We start from the raw sequence: 23253 nt of genomic DNA on the forward strand, positions 1-23253 counted from the left end.
CAGGAGAGAAGGGAGTTGGGAGTTGGGCAAAACAGGCAGCAATGTAATAATAAAAATCAAGCGCGAAACAGGTAACTTATACATGCTGATGTTCCCGGTGCGCTGTTTTCCTTTCTTTTTCGGCCTTTGCCATGCCACTTTGCCTGCTTGGTTTGGGTCGGTTCGGTTCGGTGTCGTTGGCTTTTGGGCGGGCTTTATTTGACGTTTCACTACATAGTTGCGACAGCCGGAAAACGGATACGTGGATCTGATCGCGCTTTGACGGACAGACGGCTCCAGCCGGGACTGTAAACGCTGTAAAACGCTCCAAATGGGAATTGCAAAGTGCACAGCGGCGTGTGTTGGCGTGAAAGGAATGATTTATTAAATTTCTCAAATTTATTAAATGGCGAGCTTTCGCTGCTTTCATGCGATACGGTTCCATCGTCACCTTAGGTTCAATGTATTCGCCCCCTTTTCCGCGGCGGACTGCCACGGAAAAAGGGAAATTCCCGTTCTTTGCTTCGTGTGAAATTAACTTGTCAAGCAATTTTAACACTCCTTAAACACACATACATCCAGACGTGCGGTTTTTCTTCCTCTCCTGCGCTGGAGGCCATTACTCTTGCGGCCATTACTTGGTATGCTACAGGTCCGAGACAAACACAACAACAACAAAAAAGGCTCCCATCCACACCCGAGATGCCGAGGTCAATTCAATGAATATTTACACACGGAGCGGTCAGGTTCGCGTGTTGTCGCGCCAGCCCGGATGGCATATTTTACCTTTTTAACCATTTCGATTTGTTTTTTCTTCTCTCCTTCCTCCCAACACGTTGACCAGTCAGACCTTACTCAAAACGCTACGGGAAAAGGGGCACAAGAGTGAAAGAAAAAAATCGAGAACAACTCTTTAACAATTCAATCGCAACGGCGAGGGAAAAGAGTACAAGCAAGCTAAAGGTGGAAAAGCGATAAAAGAAAGCTCATTTCTTTCGCATTCCATTCCATTCTTCCCGCAATGGCAACACAGCACACACAGCACACGGATCATCAATCCACGTGCTTCCAACGCTGCTCGGTGCCGCCTCTGCTGCACTGCATTTATTTCGAGCATTTTTCCAACCAAATAATTGGATGGCTAGACACGTTCTGCCCGTTGCCGGGGCGTTCTGAGCAAGGATGGTTTAGAAGAGGAAACAAGCAATGTAATGTAATGCCACGCATGCATGTTTCTTTAGCAGGCTAGACATTGTAACATTAATGAGGAGGGTTTTATTTTAAAATAAAAAATGCGTTCGATTGTTGACATTCAATCACAAAATCAAGTGAAGCATGGCATGCGGCACGTGTTTGTTCTGTGCGATTGATTTAAAATTATCCATTTTTGTATTATTTATTTTTTTTTCAATTTTCTTGTAGTTTTTGATCAAATAAAAAGCTTTCATACTGTTAAGAACTCCCATCAAGTTATCCATTTCTGTGCCAATCAATGGTTATGCGTGTATGGGCGTGTTTCACACAGTCCATTGCTACCTTCCATTGCTCACCCCACCAAAAAGCGATAGATTGTACATCGAACAGAGTGTACAAGACAAAAAAACACACACAACTCACGGGGAAAACTAAAAGCATAAGAGGAAACGGTCGCTTTCGCTGTGTCGAACAAATCTGTTTAGCTAAAAGACTCACTTGACATTGACAGCAGCTTACGCTGTAACGGACGGTTCCCTTCAGTCAGAATGCTGTCTCAAGTTCATCCTTCTTCATGCTGGCGGGGTGGAAGCAAGGAGGGATGCACAGAATCCCTATCCTAGCCTTTTGTCCTGCAGCAGAGTAAAATCACCCCCACACACACATACGCACACACTTTTAGCACAGTTGAGCACTCATTGGAGTGGAGCACTGTCTGGCTAGCTCTTGTCTGGGTCGTCGTCGTCGTAGTCGTTGTTGGTGCGTTTTGTACGTTGCTTCGAGATGGTACAACGGGGGTGGATGCTAGTACATCCCCGACAGTCCACACACACACACACACGGACAGCATCGGTATCGCGTTTCCGTTTCGACAGCGAATTAAAGTTTTGGGCAGGGTGGCGTCCTGCGAGTGGGTGTAGTTTGAGCTGGGCGCTGGGAGCGTCCGTGTCCGTCCAAAAGTGGCAAAGCTAAGCCCGGTGCGCTAAGGCGCTGTCGCTCACCTCAATCGTCTCGTTCGGCTGTGCTGTGGTCTGTGCGTAACAGGTTTTATGCCGTACCGTACGGAGGCGGGCTAGAGAGCACTGGAGTTTCAGATCAAATTGAATCCCTTTTCGAACCACTCTGCGCGCTACCATTCTCACTCCACCCGATGGTGCCGATTTTGGTAAGCTGTCAACACGGTGAGGGGGGTTGGGGTGGGATGTACTGTAACATAAAAAAAAAACACAAACCCTCAAACTTCGGTGTGATGATCGAAGCAACGGTAATGCTCGCACCCTTACGGTGCCGTTGCTAAAGCTGATGGATAATACATCCTCACGCGCCTCACACGTCCCTCGGAGAGCGATAACAATCAGTTTGATAGCAAGAGAGATAGAGAGAGAGAGCGAAAGAGTACATGTGTGAAGCGCCAACCGCTTTCATGAAAAGGATATCTGATGATGAAGGATAATTTTCATCGCAGATTGACTGACACACGCTCACCGTTTGTTGCATAAGGATAAGCCGTCTGGCGGGCAGGAGATCGGGAAGACGATGAGACGGCGGTTTTGCGGCGGAACAGACACTTGGAAAATAATGCTTCATCTATGGATGAGGTTTCATAAAGATACACACACACACACGACACGCAGGTACAGACAAATCACAACATCTCGTCTCGTCGTCGTTGCTATCCATGGCACAAGCAGCAATTGACAAGCTAGTACGGGCAGGTGAAGACTACAACAGGTCGCACTTCATCACACCTTCCCGAGCGTTAATCCCTTTCAAGTGCGATTAAGCTGCCGAAAATTGTACCAAACACCCAAGGGAGGGGACGGGTTTGCATCGCCGTAACGATAATCATGACGATGAGAAAGAGCAAAGAAATGAGCTAACGCAGCCGAAGAAGCGATCAATCCCTCAAACGGTTGCGGCTAGTGTTTCATAATTATGCAACTCAATTATTCATTTCCTCCTTCCCCAAGGCAACGCACGCACAAGATTATCCCTGTGGTGTACAGCAGTAGCAGTAGCAGCAGCAGCGCCCTCTAGGTGACGAAGGATTATTCGTCTGGGGTGTATTGTTTGCTAGCTTGGGCGGCTTGTCGCGGTGTGGACCCCTTTTTCCCAAACACTCATCAAAGGGTTTTGATGGTTTGGCGGTTTTAAGGGCGTGCGATCGAAGTGTGATCGTTTGTTCTAGGCGTTTTTGCTTAACAGCAGGCTGTGGGATTGAAACATGAAACGCAGTAAGTCTGAATCATTTATTTCTTTGCCGATAAGACACACACATGCACACGCGATGGAAGGCTTTTGTGGTGGTTTTGCGGTGTTTTGCCAGGGAATGGGTGAAAATCAATCTTTTCGGGGGAGCGAATTTGAACGATTTTGGAGGCGGGAGATTTTTGGAGTTTAGTTACTGTTAAGGAATTAGCATATACTCAACGTCTGCTTTCCTTTGATATGCGACATTTGCGTCTTAGAAGAATATGATGTTGTCAAGAGGTTTTGTAGGTACAAAACATCAATCAGATCTCTTGTGTTGGAAGGATTTTTACGGCTCCATGTTGTCAAAATGATGTGTAGCACGTTGTTTCGACCTCTTTGCTATAAAAAGTTGCTATAAAAATCCTAGAAAATCATATTGTAGGTGAAAAATACCACTTTTGCTTTACAGTAATGCATTATTTTTGAAGCAAATAATTCAAAACATAAAAGAATTTGCAAAGATATATAATTAAAATACAGAAATTGTTGTGAATTGTATATAAGACACCTTTTAAGGCTGACTTTTGTTTCAATGAAGCAAAAATGTCATTAAACAAGTAAAGAGTTTAAATCATTTCTGAGCCAACTAATGATGCTACCGCCCTTTTAAAAGTCTCAAAATTACCCTTGCAACAGACTGTTTCTTCTCTTACTTTCTCCCCATTAAACTTAGACCTTCCTCCATCGACGTAATAACATTTCCCTAAGTAAATAATAATTCACCGTACCACACCAGCTTGTCGGTCGGGCCGCCATCGCTTCAGCCACAGTGCAAACAGATTTTTGAACCAAGTTCACCTCACCGTACACGCCCATACATACCGACCCGATCCGATCCGATCCGACCCGTTTCAATTCAATTAGCTCACACAAAATTGTTTTAATGAGCTTCGCTAAGTAGCGCTTTGTACCCCGTCAGTGGATATCGTCGTTGACTTCCTGTCGCTTATTCGGTGCGGTATCTCGAAACACATCCACCACCATCCAAGCTAACCACCACAATTTCCACCACGATCATCAGCCCGGTTACTAGTTGATTCAATTTTTGGGGGGCAAGTGTTTTAAAACGATGCTCCGCTATCCGAAATGGAGGAGTTTTTGCGGACCAGCGGAAGAAATTATCTATTCCAGCCACCAAGTCGTTCGTTGGGAAATGAAGGTAAGATAGACAGGCTAGGACGTGGTCCTGCCAATGCCGATGCAACTATTACACTTGTCACTTGACAAAGGAACTCAGGGACTTGACACAGGGAAACGGGACACGGGAAAGCAGGAGTCGCGGCTGCACGAGATTAGAAGGAAAACTTAATTAAATTCAATAACCTAAGCGCTACCGCAAACGTTTTAGCCACCCCGCAAAAGCAAAAGGAGTAAAAGCACACTCACACTTTCCTCCACGCGCTCGGTTGGAAAAGCGTATTTTCATGGTTTGACGCCATTACCTCGATGGCAGAAAGCGGTAAAAGTGAAAAGAGAGAGAGAAAGAGGTAGAGAGGTGAAATTGAGGTCGGTCCTGGCTGCAGCCAGGATGTTTGCTATCTTCCGTTTCCCATCGTGCACACGCCGCACACTGGCGGCAGCTCGAAACATGGCAAACTTTAACTTAATGACACATGCAGCAACATTTCCCTTTCCGACGGAAAGGACGAGCGCAGTGTGGCGTGAAGAACAAAGGCGCTTTAGCTGCTGCTGCTGCTGCTGCTCCACGGCTGGTCGTTGGTACGACCACCAGAAGCCAATGAACTCTTTAGCTCCAGCGTCTGGTGCTGGTGATGGTTGCCACTGGTAAATTTTAATGTTTGTTTCAGTGGTGGTTTTTCGGGGCGCTTTTCACCCAGGTGGAGCAATGCTTGCTAAACGCGTCTACGCGCAGTGATAAAGCTCCCACAGGAACTTCTGGTCGTTCTGGCGGTGAAGCGCTGAAGACTTTCCATTAATGGGGCGGAGAGAGAGAGGAGAGAGAGTGAGAGGCGAGGGAAATGAGCGAAGGGAATACAAATTTATGTTCATTAAAGTTTTTGAACGATTTCATGAATTTGCACTTTACCCGAAGATGCAGCTGGCAGCAAACGCACACGCTGTTCGCTCACTCACTCACTCAGCCGCACTCCATCGGAAGATACGAGCAAGTTCATTGAGTTTTGAGCCACCCACAACCAACCCACCCAATCGGAACACCTTCAGCCGACGGGAAAGGTTCAGCCAGCAAATGCTTAGTAATTAATATCCGAACCGTTTCCGTCGGACCGAACGATGCGGTCAGCAGATGGGCACGCGGAACAACCCTCTAACCCGCCCCGCACGAAACGGACCGCACCGAAGACATTTCACATTTCAATTAGACCGACTTCTGACCGCTCGTTCGCTCGCGCGTTTGGGGCTTCCGAGCCAACTTTCATCTCTAATTTGTTCAGGTACTTTTACTTTTCTTTGTGCCTGTGCCGCATTCTCACTCCACCTGAAGCATTTCTTCTTCTGCTGGGAAGCAATGTTACAAGGATGTCTGAAGGTCTGATGAAGCTACGGTATAGAAATCCCGCCCGCAAACGGCACCACCATCACAACAAGTGTCGTTGACATTTCCGCTTGCTTGTGCCACTGCCGTTGTTGACGAACCGTGGCGTGCTGCATACAGGCCAGGCGTCGCCTAACCGCACGAGCACGCGGGAACTTTTGCGACTCAAAACCCAGGGTTGATGAACCGTCACTGATGACGGTTGATTGTTGTCGTGTTGCCGTCGTTGTGCTGGATGTTGTGCAGAGCGCGATGGATATGGGATATGGAAAATGATGAAGTTGAGGTTTGAATAAATTAAATGTTGGAAGTTTGAATGAAATACCGAACTGTTCATAATGATTTGATGCTGGTAAGTGCATAACTTGCAGAAGAGCTGTTAGTGGAAATTGCAAAAAAGGAAGAGAGGATGTAGCAAATTGTTCATTTGATGTGACAAAAGTTATTGCTTTAGTTCGCAAATGCTTGATTAACTCTGTGATCAAAAATTCCAACCAATGCAATGTTCCGTTTTGGATCAGTTTGTGAGATTAAAAGACGCCTTTGTGATATTGACTGAATCAGATACATCCATACGGTGCAATGCGAATACTCAATATCACAAAACATTCAGTTGTATTTACAAATGCTCTTCTAAACCCGAAAGCCATACTATTGTTTTACTTTCCAATTAGAATACTTCTCTACTTGTTGAATAGTTTTGTGAGTTTAAGAGAGTTTGGAATATCAAGTAACACTGTTGCTCTGAATTCAAGTTGATGCCATTCTTTCAAACTTTCAAGTAACCAGGTGTGCTGCAAGCACTACAAAACATTCAACTTTAGCTCGAATCGACCTGCCGATCGACCCAACCAATTATGACAATCGACCACGTTGCGATCATAAACGTCCCGTCGCTTGCCCTGTTAAAATACGTTAGAAAGGGCACCCGTTAAAAGCCAAAGAAAATGATGTCTCTGCTACCCGAGTTGCCATCGGGCTTTGCGGTGTGCATTGCGGGTAGTGATGGCGCAAAGTGGACTCCCGCCCGGTCGTAAAGGATGATTCTTATTTCCTTCCATTTTCCATTACCATCCCCTCCCCCTCCCTCCCGCTTTGTAGTGTAGTTGCCAGTCAGTTTTATGCACGTCCGTATAAAGAAGCTCATCTTATCACCATTGCCGATGCAGTTTGCTCAAAAAGGGGAGAAAAGGCTTCCAAGCCAGCACGTCGTAGTCGTTGCAGTCGAATGTAGCGTATCTTTGCCACCGTTTCATACCGTTATTGAATCACATTGGTTCGTGCTATGTTTTTTTGTGTGTGAGTGTATGTGCCAAACCATCACTGTCTATCGCCATAGCTGCCATCATCGTTACAATCATCGCTATCATCATCGTTGGGCGCGATGGGTCGTAACGCTCGCTGCAGGACGACATTGCCCCGTAAGCAGCAGCTTTTTCGCAACACCCCAACCGGGACCAATCTTGTTCGATGCAATAATGATCAGTAAAATCATTTTAACCGGGTTGTTCCTCTTTGTGTACGCCCCAGCCACCACCACCATCCCCGTTCGATCGCTTTCCAATGTACGAGCGCGGCAAGGCGGTTCATTCGCACCCGTTCCCAGTTCGATGCAAAGCTTTTACCAGTGCCGTGTTTCCCTGTTTATCTCTGTGTATGTGCCGTTCGTTGTACGGCCAAAAAGGACGATCGGAAAATTGGAAAATAAACGCGCAAGAAGCAAGCGTGCGAGGTTCCCACGGTTTCGTGCACCGTCACCGTTGCAGGACCAAGAAGAAGAAAAAGAAGTGTTTGTCGTTCTGCTTCGTGTGAATCCTTTCGGAAAGCGGGCGAACAGGTGAGCAAACGGTAGACGGTGCAAGGGGTCAAGGTAAATATAGAGCACAGCACCGTCGCCACAGCCGTGCCAGACGGTGTGCTGGGGCCGGGGGTAACACTCAAACACACACACACACACGAGCGAGAGTGGGCTTCCTTCTGGGTGTTCGTGGTCTGTGCTGTCGTTTGCCTTGTTCGTTTCGCTTATCGGTTGGCGTAAAACTGCAGCCCGGTGCTTCTGGTGCTTCTGGTGCGCCCCGACACCAGATCCTCCCAGGCTCCTGCTTAGTTTTACTATCCAGCTCTCCATCGCGAACGTGCCGCTTTGCCTTTCGCTTCGTCCTTTTCCCGGTCGTTTCCCGTGCGACGGTTTATCGCTTTTGTAGCACAACACAGCAACAGAGCACCGACGGACCGATGACGATTGCTGTAAAACGTAGCACCGGTTCGTCTATGGCCATCTTCCTCCACTCGCATACCGGTTCGAAGGACCACACACTGCCACAGGGGTTTGCGTGCCATGTGGAAAACGGAAGAAGAAGAAAAAAAACGTTACTCCCGCGTCTCAGGGACACAAAAGGACGCGCAGAGTTCGGTGCACGGTTCCCATTGCTTGCCACCCAAGCGGCCACGATGTTTGTTTCGCATAAAGATGGCGCAGTGCTTGTTTCGCTTTCAATCAAACTCTCGCTTTCTCGTTCCCGTGGTTGCCGGGTGTTGCGAGGATTGCGGTGGAAAGGGAAAAGTTTGGTTAGAAACAAGGGAAGAAACGGGCTTCCTGGCCGATGTTTGGTGGGAAGTTTGAAGGACGTTTATGAGCGTTGACTTTTCTTTCCAGTTGGATATGGGAATAGGTTTCTGATTTGATTTTTTAGTATTCCCAATCTCAAAAAAACACATTTAAAACCTTGAGGAAAATCATAAAACTCATTTCTTTTTCTTCTCATAAATTGTATCAACCGTCTTCTTCAAATTCCTCAAAATATTGTCCAAATAATTCTCATCTTCTCGCCTACTGTGCCGTTTCGTCTAGCTGCCGGCTTGCTTGTTCGCTTCCATCCCAACCATAAGCTGGCAGCGTGCCATGATCCCGACAATTTGTGTTCATTTGTTCCGACTGAATCCGACGCCATCCTGCTCTTCAGTGCTTCCGTTTCGCCTGCCCGTGCATCCTCCCAACCAACGCTGCCCACTAACTAGCAACATACATTCTGCTTTGGCTTCGTTCATTCCACTCCATTCCCACGAGCGTCTTGGCGTCCTTTTTCCTCTTCTTGAGGGCGCCGTTTTCTTTTCGGCCCGCCGCCGTCTGCCGGCAGAGCGTAAACTTTGCAAAAGAAAGGGACGACTTCCGTTAAAGCTTTTCTCATGCCTCCTCCCTCCATCTCCCCAGTGGTGGTTGGGTAAAGTGAAAGTTGCTGGCAGCAATGGGAAGATTTTCGCCGCCGACGGCGGGCTGGGTGGGTGACGCACCACCACCGTGTGAATCCTGCATTATTCCTCGCAATGGTTGATGCTATTTTGGATTGAAGGAAGGATGAAGCATTTACTTACACTTGCTCCACGGGGCCCCAGCGTCTGTGGGCGTCTCGCTTTCGGTGAAGATGTTCGAGCTGCAACAGCATCAGCATGTTGAACCACCACCACCACCACGACGCTCTGCCCAAGCGCCGGCTCGAATAAACTCTCGTCCTTATCATCCCGATACCGCGCTAGCGCTCGTTTGCTTTTCGGGGTGCTGCTCAAGCATTTATTACTCAACGAGAAAACAGAATCCATGCTTCCCTTCGCCGTCTGCCGTGCCCATCCATCCTTCCTTCCTTCCTTTTGCTCGATTATTTGGATCTCGCCTGATCTCATCGCCGGGAGAGCGCCCGAGCGGTTCGAACCATTCCTGGGCCGTCCTTTTCGTCCTTCACGAAACCACGACCAACCTTACCAACGCGAACGCTCGGAGGAGACGTTTCAATTTTTAGGGGTGCATTAACCTTTTCCCTCTCAACCCTCCCACGAAATAAAAACCCACCCTCAAACCATCCCGGGTATCGGGGAGTCGTCTGCTTTGTCTGCAGTTTGGCTGCAAGCTTCCCAGCTCCTCCTGCTCGTTTGCGTTCGCTCGTTTTCCCTGGTGGCGTTGGTTTGGATTTGGAGCCCGTTTGTCCGTTGTAAGGATTTGCACTGTACGCTCCCCCTCTTGTTCCAATCGAATCATTTACGTTGAGTTCGTGTAGAAACTCTCCGTTCTATTCCCCTTTTGGCTAAATCCTTTACTTACGGGATACACCCAAACAAAACAAGCATTCTCTGCTCTGATAAAGAGTGAGGAAGCAAAGAGAGGTGGTGGTTGTGATTCTGATTTCATGCGCAAATAGATGCCTTGTGCCTTTGCTGCTTCTGTTGCACGACACAGCAGACACAACAACCAGCACTAGAACAGGTCCTCCGCCCGGTCCACCCAAATTCCATTTTCATTTCATCCCACCCCAGTTTCGGGAGGCAAGCGAAGGAAGTGCTTATCACGGTGCTAGAGGGGGGGGGGGGGGGGGGGGGAACCCCATTTCCCATAATCATTCCAGACCACGGCAACGCCAGGCACACATTACGTACAGAAAGAGGGAACGAAGGCGAGCGTTTTTCGTCGTTTCGATGCTTCAGGGAGCGTAAATGGTTGGGGACGGGCAAAGCGGATTCGTTGCACACATGCGAAACGGTGGAAGATGTTCAGCAGTGTGCATTGTGTGTGTGCGCTTTTCTTCCAATGCACTTTGTATTATGAGGGTTTTCGTTCTTACGAAGAGGAAAGCTTCGACCAAAATGTACATTAAATGAAGTTAAACAGAAATTATTACATAAAACACCCACAATAAGTTACCTATTTTAGGCTGTAAAAGTGCAGACTTTGAGGAACACAAATCGAAGCATCGTATGTTTAGTTTCTTTTTAATTCGTCATCTTCCAACAAAATTCAATTCAAATTCCTGTGAATGAAGACACAGTTTCTTAAAACACATCAATAAAATTCGTCCATTCATCTCATTGGCAACCCGTTTCCTTTTTGGCTTTGTAGCCGACAATTATCGATTCAAGAATGTTATACCACCATGGACGATACAAGAAAAACTAAACCCAAATTGGGCCCAAATTCCGAGACGATACGGAAAGTTGCTATAATTAAATTTCCATCCTCCACTCATTTGCAAAAAAGGGAAAGGCTTTCCGATACATCACAAGCAGCAAGTGACTTCGCTTCTGCAACGGGGGTTGGCCAAATTTGATTCCCATCTGACGGACATGTTGTTCGTGGGGTTGAAATGTCGAAGCCCATACGTGGGTTGATTGTGAAATATGTATTGCGAAACCGTTAAAGGGATGTTATACATTCAAGGGCAACGGTGGCAGAAATGAAAAGCAGAAAAGCATCTCAAACCTGAAACCTTTCACGGAGCAATGAGGAAGAATTGCTTTAAAATCCTTTTTAATTACTTTAAATGGAATCTATTTCTAATTTGATAAGATCACTAATCATTCCTTTCTTTGCTTCTTTTCATTTCAGGTAAGAATCGCTTCACTTCAAAGGCCTTTTTGACCAATCCCAAAGGATCTCCGTTTAAGTAAGTTTGGAAGAATTTAAATCCCATTTTGTGCCAATTCGGACACATGTCTCCAGCCGAATAATTCAATTACTTGCATTAAGTGTGTCGCCCATCAACCACATCCCTTCAGTGTCGGATGTGATCTCGTTAAACCTCCACAAGGGGCTTCCGGCACAGGCTTTGCTTTCATTTCCGTTTCCCCATCCCCATCCCCATCAACACAGAAAAAAACACACATCTCAAGCAGTCGGTCGTCGGTGGAATCGGAATCGGAAACCACTTAAACCACTCGCCACCCCAGCGCCCCCGCCCCTGCCAGTTCGATCGGTCGAGGCCAATCGATTTCGTTGCGTATAATAAAATCTAGGCCACCGGAGATAAGTTATGCGTACGGCGGTGGTTTTGTCGAGTGTGTCTGTGTGTGCGGTACCGAAGCGTCACGCAAGCCGCAAGCGCGCAAAGCGCAAGTTGTCTCCATGTCTGGTCGGATTAATCTCTCCGTGGCAGGGCAGCAGTATGTGCGCTGAGCATGAATGATAATAAAGAAGCAAAAAAAACACACACACTCACTCTACCAAACCCACCGTGTTGACCAACAAACGGCAGCATTATGCAACTCCTTGCTGCAACTCCAATGCTGCCCCGAGGATCGTATCAAAGCGCTGCCCTGCTCCGTTGGAAGAATTTCTTCTTTCTTTCAACCACTCCCTTCCCTTCCATTTCCATACAGCCAATGGTGACACCAAAAAGGTATTGGGGGGGAGGGTGATGCTTGTTTACCCACTCGATGTACGCAATGTGCGCAACGCCGGAAGATACGATCCACCACCGCGTTGCCACGGGCTTGAGCGGACCACGCTGAACCATCGCCCGTACATATCTTCTGGGCTGTAAATGCACCACCCTATCTCTCTCTCTCTCTTTCTCTCTGACACACTCTCACATAAAGAGAGAGGGGTAAATGCAGTCCGGCGTATGCAACACCCCGATACGAGTGTCGGGCGTCGAGAGTGCAACGTGCGCAAGTGAGCACCGCAGCGGGCACCACCGTATTTCAGTCAAGGTCCGGAAATGTAAACCGGAGCTATTGCACCCTCCCCCCAAAGGGGTCTGATAATTGCCCGAACGCGTTTCGCCGATAACGGTCAACTTCATTGCATTGGGGGGGGGGGGGGGGGGTTTACGAAGTTTTTCCTGTCCATTATTTACACACACACTGTTTGGGGATGGGGAGGTTGCGTGTTGCACTGGGAGGTGTTGAAAAGGAAGGTGATTGAAGGTATGGAGACATTCAACGAAAATGAGAACATGAAAGGAAAATTATAAAAGAAAGACAGAATTATTCATAATTTGTTACTAAAACGGTACATTTCGATGAGCGAATTTCATCTTCTGCCAATATTGCTCTCCTTTCAACGCCTACGATGGTCTCCTACGATTCCGTCCTTGTCCGCCGTCACCAGACGCACGGTACACGTGACCGTACGCAGCACCGGTAAAGCAGCACGAATATAAAGATGAAGCAACGCAATGCCAAAACAGAAGCAAAAGAAGCAGGGAAAACCACCCTGCCGAACAGAAAGGGCTCTAAAATTACCATTCATTGACCATTGTGCAGGCCGGATTGTCCCGGGCGTGAGACACCGGTTCGATCAGTCATTCGGCCCCAAAAACCATCACTCCCTCCCAAACCAACGCAGGCCGGGCTGTCGGGAAGTGGAAATTTCCAATCGTTTTTCGGCGAAGGTTTCTCCCGCCACCCCTACACCTAAATGGTGCTTTTTTTCGTTTTGTATTGCAAACGACACCTAAGCCGGGGCCGATTTTACGTCTTACGTCACTGCGCGTCAAAACATAAGAACTCGATTACACTCCCGTGCGTGTTTTACGTATTGCGTTCACGCACCACCCAAGGGGGAGGGGCGATGGGGTGATATATAAAGGTGAGAGTGCACCCAACCCCCCCTCCGCACACCTTGAAGCAGCCGTTGCTGCACCGCTGCAAACTGTGGTGTAAATGCACCACGAACCGTTCGTTAATCGATTTGCTGCGGGACGGGAACGGGCTGCTACGCGCAGTCCCCGTTGGATAAGCAACCAAGCGTAATGAAGTCACTCCGATCGCGTACCACCGCTTACCACACGGGAGGGCAGCTATTGTGAAAAAAAAATGCTCATTAAACACCCCTCGCGGGTGCGGGTGCCCGCTTACTACTCGATCAACAGAGCACCCGAATCTCGAACGAATGGACGCAAACAAACAAGCACCCAAGAAGAGTGGTCGAGTGAGAGAAAGAGAGAGAAAGAGAGAGAGAGAGAGTTTAGGCCATTTTGTTCGCCCACTCCAAAAAAACCCAACACACACGCGGGTAGGGTAACCAAAACAGAACACGAAAAACAAACGCTTTGCTGGTGCACTTACCACCACCACTACTACTTCCACCTGTCATTTGCTCGATCGGCCGACTAAACACGGGCATCTAAACGCAACGCAACGCACCAAAACGTCAGGCGTGACATTGACACAGAAAAGGTGTAGTGCGCCCGTGCTTTGCGCTCTTTCTCTCTCTCTCTATCTCTATCGCTCCCGTTTGCGGTGTTGCTGATGGAATTTTTGTTTGCAAAATGGTAAACAAGCGGATCGTGTGTCCAGCTTGACATATTGCATACGTGCGAGCAGGTTATGAGTAATTGTTTACGAAGAAAGGATCAACACACAGTTCACGCAATGCATTTTTAATGTTTGTCATGCAATGATTCTTTCATTTTTAAGATATTTTTTTAAAGAATCCATGATTTTCTCTATAAAAACGGTACTTCAAGAGCTTGATCCATTCCATTGTAACAAATCAACCCCACAAATCGGCCGTTGTTTCAGCTACCAAAACAATCGAAAATGTGTACCATGACGCAGTAACATTTTGTTCAAGGCAGTGCAACAAAACGCGGGAGCAGGCAGGCAAGCAGAGCATGTGTGTGTGTGTGGGTCTTTTGGAACACCAAAAACACACATCTGACCGTCAATCAACCCCGGTCGGCTGCAATCTGACCAAAGCGGTACTAAGCACACCTTTCGCCAATGCCAAATTCGATGGTGTTTTTGGATGTCCATGAGCTGGGAAAGAGGGAAATAGAAAAAACAAAACACCAACCCTAACTTCACGTAGCCCGCGTTCGTAAACAAAGATGATGCAACACTTTATGTCCTTTAAGGTTTTTCTATTGCGTTTCAGGAAAACATTCTTTGAGTAGCATTTGTTTTGAGCTCTTTGTGGCAAAACAACTGTGGCATTGAGGCTGTTTTTATGGAGCTTCTTGGGCCTAGGTTAGCATTAAATTCGTTTCATTTAAAAGTATCCAGCAGGATGGATAATCATCTCACTTCTTGTACCCATCAAACCAGGCGAATGGACCTGCCCTCGTTTCACTCTCTCGAGAGCCATCGCTTTTAATGCATCGAAGCTGTCGTCGTAAATCTGGTGAAGACGATGAGCAATGGTCTCGAGACCCGGCAGGACCATAAAATTAACCCCTCTGGCAGTGCATAATGATCATTGGAAGCCACTGGAAGAAGAGGGAGCGAAAGAGAGTAACTCGTATTGTCAAGTGGGCATCACCACTGAAGGATGATCGCCCTCAACAGTTGTGCAAAGCTGGAGCATGACCGACGTACTAACCTGTCTCCTGTGGATGACTTTGATGAGTGTGTATGTGAGTTTGTGCTTATCCAAGACCAAGTTTTGCATACGCATGAAGATTGCAGGTGCATCGGGAAGAAAGATAATAGTAGTAGCAATCTACCATTCGATCGGCCAGCAGGCAGCGAGAAAAACGTGCTCATTTCACGTCAAACAAACGTATCGAGGCATCACTTCAACTTCCTTTCGGCATTTTTTTTCCAGCATAGTGTGTTATCGTGCTCAAAACGACAACAAAAAAGTGGCATACAAAATGAGGTGATTTTTCGCGGAAGATATAGAACGGGTGCAGTGTAACCTTGAACACTGTTGAGCTGATGAAACTGCCTTCCTTTACTTTATGGAGGGAAATGAAAAATCGCATCATAGCTATCAATTACACCTGGTTGAATCGGTCTCTTTCCTTTGTCAATGCACACCAAACCGCATGCTGAGCTAGTTGTTTCTTTGTAGTACAAACGGGTGAAACCTCGTATCAATCTCATCCATATACTGAAGATGCCAACCAAGAAAGTGAAAAGCACAAAAACAAGTTTCACCTGATAAGCGCCTTTTTTGCACAAAAGAGGCGCGCGCGCGCTCGCCAGGTTTTTTTTGCACAAGATGCATCATCGACGGATGTGCCGGGTCCACCCAACCCCATCCGCCCGCTCGCCACGATCCATGATGAGATGAATTCTGCGATCTTTAGCCGATACAACCACACACACACGGCTCATTAAATTGTAGTAGTACCCCGAGTGCGTACACGGTAGCGAAAAGGGAAAACACACGGGGAAAGCGCATTCTCTACTCTATGCCCTAACGCGAGCGCGCTTCTTCTCGATAGCCGGGCCAGAGTCGCACGCATCCGGGAGTAGGAGGAGTAGCGCATATCAAAGTAGAAGCGAGAAGGAGGAACTTTTCCTGCCGCCCGGGGGGCGTGCGAATTCGTTGCGCAAACATGCCGCCTCCCGCTTCGTCACAGTTAATGTATGTGTTTCAGTGGAATAATTTACATACCCTGCTAAGGGAGGGTGGGATAGCGCGCGGCCTTGTCCACACTTCCAAGCATACAATTTGCAGTGTTCAAAGCGATCTTCCCAGTTTGACAAAGCTATCAAGATAATCAACATAGTATCACAATCATTCAGTTATAATGAGAAGAGTCTTTTTTTGTCCGACAAATCCCAGTCTTTCCTCCCGTCAGTCAATGTTTAATTTGCATGCGTGTTTTTCCTGTTCTTTAATAATAAAAGAGAGTTTCCTGCGCCCCCGGGTGGACTCGAACCACCAACCTTTCGGTTAACAGCCGAACGCGCTAACCGATTGCGCCACGAAGGCGATGTGACTGTCGTGCTACTGCGTACGAAACAGATACGACACTTGCACCGCTCGCGTTCTTCGTTCTGGTTGAGATATTAAACAATCTTTCCGTTCGTTTGTACAGTTTGAGTTCAAAAATAGAATAAGAAACCATCGAATCGAGCATCATTTTAGACATTTATGTGAGAAATGTACAGCATCTTGTCGCTAAAGCAGCGTCCCTCCATTCGAGTGGCTCGAGATAGGGAGAAAGCAAAGAAAGCAGCAACAACATCAAACCAACCGGAACGAAATATGAATCTTTGCAAAACCGCCCGTCTCAGCAAGGTGTAGATAGAGGAAATTAAATGTATTCACTTTCAATAGGCACCGGTAAGGGGGGAAGATGGAAACCCCTCCTTTTTGTACCGCACGGTACACATACCTTTGTGCTAACATTACCGAACATACAGCACCGGCACCGTGTCGTGCAATCAAATCAAACTTATCAGCAATCGGATAGGAAAGAATGTTCAACAAGCGTTAAATTTGCTCTGCCCCGATACTAAGCAAACACCTGTGCTGTACTGAAATAGAAGCTATCTTCTTGCTTGTTGTCTTCTTTTTTTTTGGGGCCGCTCAATAAAGAAAGTCCCTGAAAGGGCTAGCAAAATAGACCTGGTTGGTGTGATATTAGCATGATGAACAAATTGTTTAAATTTTGTGTAACGAAATGATATTTAATGCTGATTTCAACAGAACAGTTTAATTAAATAAACACTATATTGTTGTACTTTTTATAAGCCACCCGCCCTAAACTACTCAAATTAACTCGCAAAGCCACTCCATTGAGTAGGATGCGGCCAACATTTCCTCCAGTTACACCGCAAACAGCAAAGCATGACATTTGCATGTAACTAGATTTTCGTAGAAAAACGATCCTTGTTACCTAGGCCCTCCTCTCACCACCACCTCCACCACCACCACTCCCTATATTGTTTCACGTACCCGCAGGACATTCGTTCGGGTGGTACTTGTTTGAGTTTGGAATTACAAAACATTTTGCCAAAAAGGTAGAATTTTCCTTTAGCCTCGTACCCACGCACACCGTGTTTGACCACAAACCCCCCAATGCCGAGGATTTAGCATACGGTCGCTTCCGAGAAATCGGATATGCGCTTTTCCTAGCCGGGGAGAAACCTGTTTCCTCCACTCTCTGAAGCCAGTGTGCTGCCCCCCCCCCCCAATGCCAGCGGAAATGGAGACTTTGAAATGAAATCGAAACCACAACGGGCAATAATGGAAGCAGCGATCCCTGAGCTGCCGCTGAGGTTTTGCAGGTTCGTGTGGGCAATCGGGGTGTGAGGGAGACACAGAAGCGAGACAACTGGTATGATTTTCAATTTCAAATCGCCATGTTTAGAGGGCAAACATGTGCGACACGCACATTGGCAGAAAGAAAATCCGCTTCATCAGGCAGGTCGGCTGATTAGGCTGACTTTGGGGGAGGGAAGGGCAGGCAGGAAAATGGAAGTGAAACACGGACACAAACACACACAGATATATATTTTAGCAGAAAGAAGGTCTAGCTACCGGTCTAGCAAAACCGGATCAAACAACAGGGAAGATGAAACCCTTTTGCCCGCTACGCGCATCCCGACTTTGTCCACCTTGTCGTGGACAAGAAGCCATATTCCACACCACCCATCGAACCGGAAAATCTTCTTTCCTTCTCTTCACTTGCGGAACGGGTTGGGCTGATTTTTCTGTGTCACTGTGTGCCACAGCTGTGTCTCAAGTGCACATTGTTCGTACACTAAAGCAATTTTACGTTTATGATCGTTAAGAAAATCTACTTTTTGTTCTTAAATTTAATATTTGCAGAAGTAAAGCACTGTCAATCACCAACTTCACCTCATTGCGACCCCCTTGTTACTTCCGTCTGCTTACCTTCTTCACTCATCTCGTTCGTCCCATCACGCCCGAGCCGAAGCGACACAAACAACAGGGCCCTTTTTGATGACAGGGCCTGGCGCACTGTGCGCGCGATGCAATTGATGCACACGGCAGTTTCTAATGGCCTAGTTTCTGGATGGTCTTTTTCCTTCCACCCTCTCTCCGCCCCTGCATGCCGCCTGCTTGCACACACAAGTGAAATTGCATTTGCAGCGAGCTGTCTGCGAGTGCACTTTTACGATTAGGCGATGGCGGCGGCGGCGGCGATGGGTGAGTTTGCCTGCTTGCATCGCGCTCACTTTTACTCCGGGGCTTTCTTTTTTTTCCTTGCCTTACCACACAACACTCTTTTCCCATTCTCCGGCTACCGGAATTACTTTTCCACTGCTAGTACACCCTTCCCCCCTTTGCATAGAGATCACCCCAAGATGGGAGAAAAAGTGTCTAATGCATCGGTGCAAATCGTACTCCATGCAGGCAAGCAAAAACACCCCCCCCCCCCCCCCGGGGGCGGGGGAAATATTTATCTCTTTACCCATCACCCACTACACTGACACCCTCGTCCTGGGCGCTTTCGGTCGAACGGAAACGTTAAATGCGGTTCTATTTTTGAGACTACACTGTTTTTGAGGTCATGGAGTGTTTGGTTCGTAGTTTGGCGGAAGAATTTACTGCCTCTACCACTGCCACTGTTTATGGGGACACTAACGGTGACATCTGGTGAGTTTTATGGCAGTTTTAGAGCGACAAAGAATTGAGCTGAGTGTGCACTGTTTGCAATAAATTCACCGTTGTCGTGAGTATTTATTTTCAAACTGTGCTATTGCTACATCGCCCTCAAGTGATGGATGAAGCTTAGAGTGATAAAAGACCGATAATCTTGTCGAAAGCAAGAGTGGGTGTAATTCAAACGAATTAGATGTGAAATTTGAAGCGATTTGTGTGCGTCCTCTCTCGCCGCCTTCGTGGCGCAATCGGTTAGCGCGTTCGGCTGTTAACCGAAAGGTTGGTGGTTCGAGTCCACCCGGGGGCGCAGGAAACACTTTTTATAATCACATATGTGAAAGAAGTAATGAGTGAATTCCAATAAACGACAATTGAAAATTTGAGTTGCACCGAAAAAAACATTTGTGATCTTGAATTAATATGCGGAATTATTACAATTGGAATAATCTCACAACAATGGGGAAATAGCAATCTCATTCTATAATACTCCAACCTCCAAAATTCACGCCACATTACAAGAACGGCCATAACTTACAGCGGATTTTTTTTTCTTTTATTTCCAGGTAATTCATAAACATCCATTCAACATCATACCGATAAACTCAGACAGGTTGGTACGATCTTTGAAGCACGCACGACAGTTTGTGCAATCAGCTGACTCTTTCTCCACATCGAAGAGCAAACCTTAAACGCCCTAGACACCTGTTTGTATCGGAAGCCTGTTAACATACCGATTGACACACACCTGAACGACGAACCACCACAGGGTCTGCGGCAATTGTTGACTTAAGCCTGCCGCTTTGCAACCTCCAACATATAAAGCACCCAACACTCGGGGCTACCTCAATTGACACTGGGCAAAGATAAGAACGCACCGTGATTCAGACACGCAACAACCCACAGCCCCTCCGTATTGTGTAAGCATCGTGCGTGTTGATATCAACTTCCTTCATCCCTCCGCGATTGGTGATGGAATGCCATATTTTCTTCTATATCTAGCAAACGTTCTAAGGCCCAAAATGAGGCTAGATAACAACACTTCCGACACACTGGGGCTTTGGGACAAACGCTCCTCCTAGTGCGTGTGTGTTTCTTTTGCTGCCAAACACCCCGAGACAGGAAGACTCATCGAGGTAGGCGCGTGCAGTACACGCCGGCACGGAGGGGTGGCCATTGAGCGACCCATTGAACGCGAGTCACGAGGAGTGACGCGTGTTTACTTACTGCCCTTTCTCGCCCCCTTGAGTACCCGGTGGTTGAAGTAGCTCTAAACCTTGGCTTAGATTTCGCCTCCGTTTGGAGTTCCGTGCACACGTTCTTATCGCAACTTTGCCATCATCGGCGGCGGCGGCGGCGCCTAGACCTAACGCCGCGAGCACACCTACCACAGCATGTAGGGTGATTGCTGCGATTGCTGTGAAGCCAACCCGGACGTGTGCGGGCGTGGGTCACGCACACAAGTCAGGATGGCCGAGCGGTCTAAGGCGCTACGTTCAGGTCGTAGTCTTCTCTGAAGGCGTGGGTTCGAATCCCACTTCTGACAATCGGGAACTTCTTTTTGAATGTTCCCAACACAACCGAAAGCACATGGGTGGTGTGATTATTTATTTTTAAAACATTGCTCACAGCATCACAACCACTAGCCTTCGGGGAGTTTGTGTGTGTGTGCGTACTTCTGAATCAATCTCTGATAAAAATAGATTTCATAAGTGACACCGGCAAGGCCATGTGGCGGGTGTAGTAAACACAACAGTATCGCTTTATTTCCGCTATTTTGTGCTAGACCGGCTGCACTTATCATGCCACCACCACACACAATATCACCTGTGGACTTGTCTTCCTCTGGTCGATTGCATCGTATCTTGACACTTTTATTGCAGCATCGCGTCTAGCGTCTAGTCATCAGCATAAAGGTGTTAATTGATGTTGAGAAATCATATCGACAGCCATCCATCGTGTTAGGGACACGGTGTTAAACGTGTGTGCCCCCCTTTGCATCTCGGTCTCGGTCCTCGGGAATTAGATTGAGCATTACATTTTGAGGCAACGACAGGCAGTAGCGTTACATAATGTAATCTTATTCCGTTTTACAAGACACCCCTTTCCCCCGTCTGCTGGGACGTTGAACTGAAGAACGATCGTCCGTAGACCATCGAGCCATCGCAAACCGTACATTCAAGTGTACGAAATATCAAAGTGCATTTCCACAGCGCGAAATCCACAGCCACCGCGCTGCGACCGAATGCGAAGAAGCCACTTGCACCCCAGCAGACCAGCGACGGTAGCATTGAGTAATAAGCGATTTAATGATACTTTGCTCGCTCCATGCCGCTCCGCTTGCAAAAAGGGACGCGCCTACAGCGGCGAACGCGAATACGACCATAAAACGAAATTACCAAAGGCATCCCCCTCTCACCGGTCGAACCGGTTGAAAGGGAAAACGGGAAAAGCGAACGCGGCCCAGACAAAAGCGGCTTTCGTGGTTCGCGTCTCTCCGGTTTGTGTGTGGAGACTGTGGGCTCAACTCAAGCGCGCGGAAGTCGTAGAACGCCGATGTGAAAAGACAAAGAAGTTGTAAATTACTCCTGTCCTCGGGGGGTGGGGAGGAGGATTGGCAAGGTACACGGACAAGAAGTCAACGGCACATCCTTCGACGGAGACCAGCCAGCCACAAATTATCTTCACTACATGATGCAAGATTCGTTCTCGTTCGTATTCTTCGATCTTTTTTTAAGAAGCTTTGCAGCAAACGTGCAGACATGTCGCTCCGTCTATCGTGTGCCTACCAAGCCAAGCCTCCATCCGGGAAGAACCTCCTCCCCCGGTCGTATCTTCCCTTAACCCGTTCGGTTTGATGATCTTGTTTCATGGCGTTGGAATTAAAGGAGGATGCTACACAACCTCCCCGGGAACGAGTTTTGAGCCCATGGGGGACCTGATCACTTCCTGATCTCCTGTCCGATCGGGTCGGACGATTACACTTCCTTCGCTATCTGGAATGGCAGGGTTGTGTTTCACCGCACATCAAAGTCGGGATATGGACGCCATCTGCAACGAGGGTAGTACTTAACCTCCTCGAAACGTGGCCATTTGTGCTATGCTTTCTTAAGAGCCTAGCTTAAAAGCCCACTTCATCACCGTTCATCATCAGGCGAAGGAAGCTGCTTAATGCTGCTTCAAAGACCTTAATGAGTGCAAGTGCGCTTCGAGCGTATCTTAAAACAGCGGAAGATGTTTCCACATAGTCATATGAATGAAGAGCTATGTAAAGGAGACAAGTGAAGGAAGATATCCAGGCTTTGGTTGCAAAATCCTACCCCAAAGCGTGCTTGTCCACCAATGGAAAGAACTCGTATTCTATTGCCTATTGATCAAACTTGGCCCAAACAGGCCCCAAAAACGACGCCAAAAAACAAAACACCACCGACCATGATGTGTCGACATTTCCGCCGAATTTTGCCATGAACCATCCAAATGACCGGATCGCTTTGGTGCGATCTTGGGAAACGGAAAAAGGCCCCTCACCACAATCTCAACTGCTGCTGACGTTTGCCGACCGGTGATGAAAACCTCTCTCCCGCTCTCGCGCTCTCATCCGTCAATCTATTGCCGAAAGGAAACAGTAGCGCAACAGCAAACCATGCCACCAAATGCCATGATTTCACATCCAAAGCAATGGCAATCGGAGGAAACAACAGAGCTTTACACTCCCCTCTCTCGTGTGGTGTTGTTTTTTTTCGCGAGCCTCTGATGCATCACAATGGACCCGCGCGATCGTTTGCTGCGATCGGAGGAAAGGCAAAGCCAACATCATCAGGACGTTGCTCAACTTTTCCAGCAGCCTGCTCTCACACAACCGGTTCACATCTTCGCACGGGGCCAACGGGCGAACAACGGCCACACGATGAGGAAACACGATCGACACGATCAACCAGTGTCTGTGTCTGTGTGTGCGGGAAGGGTTTGGAGATCGCCAAAAAAAAACTACAGAAACATGCGCCTACTACCATGCAAGCGAGACTCATCGGAAAGGTTGTTCTTTACACACACAAAAAACAGAGTTAGGCCAACCCCCGAAAATAACTGACCAAATTGGTGGGAACCGAAGGTGGGGTGAGCCCAGAGCTGTGAGCCCGCAAATGGCAAAACTACCCCCTCAGTACAAAACAGCAACAGATGCCAATGCAACCACTAACACAATGGCACACATATTTTCGGCAGTACACCGCCCCATCAA

General features: G+C 47.6%; 1 protein-coding gene and 3 non-coding genes across 4 annotated transcripts in view; 3 read left to right on the forward strand and 1 right to left on the reverse strand.

The window, feature by feature from the left end:
- Positions 1-23253, forward strand: part of LOC3290353 (ecdysone-induced protein 74EF) — a 212501-nt gene that overhangs the window by 103301 nt on the left and 85947 nt on the right. The window lies entirely within an intron of this gene.
- Positions 16300-16373, reverse strand: Trnan-guu (transfer RNA asparagine (anticodon GUU)). The gene has a single exon. It is a non-coding gene; the product is annotated as a tRNA-Asn (tRNA).
- On the forward strand, positions 19250-19323 carry Trnan-guu (transfer RNA asparagine (anticodon GUU)). The gene has a single exon. It is a non-coding gene; the product is annotated as a tRNA-Asn (tRNA).
- On the forward strand, positions 20477-20559 carry Trnal-cag (transfer RNA leucine (anticodon CAG)). Its single transcript has one exon. It is a non-coding gene; the product is annotated as a tRNA-Leu (tRNA).

The sequence above is a fragment of the Anopheles gambiae genome, chromosome 2, assembly GCF_943734735.2.
Source record: "Anopheles gambiae chromosome 2, idAnoGambNW_F1_1, whole genome shotgun sequence".
NCBI lineage: Eukaryota > Metazoa > Arthropoda > Insecta > Diptera > Culicidae > Anopheles > Anopheles gambiae.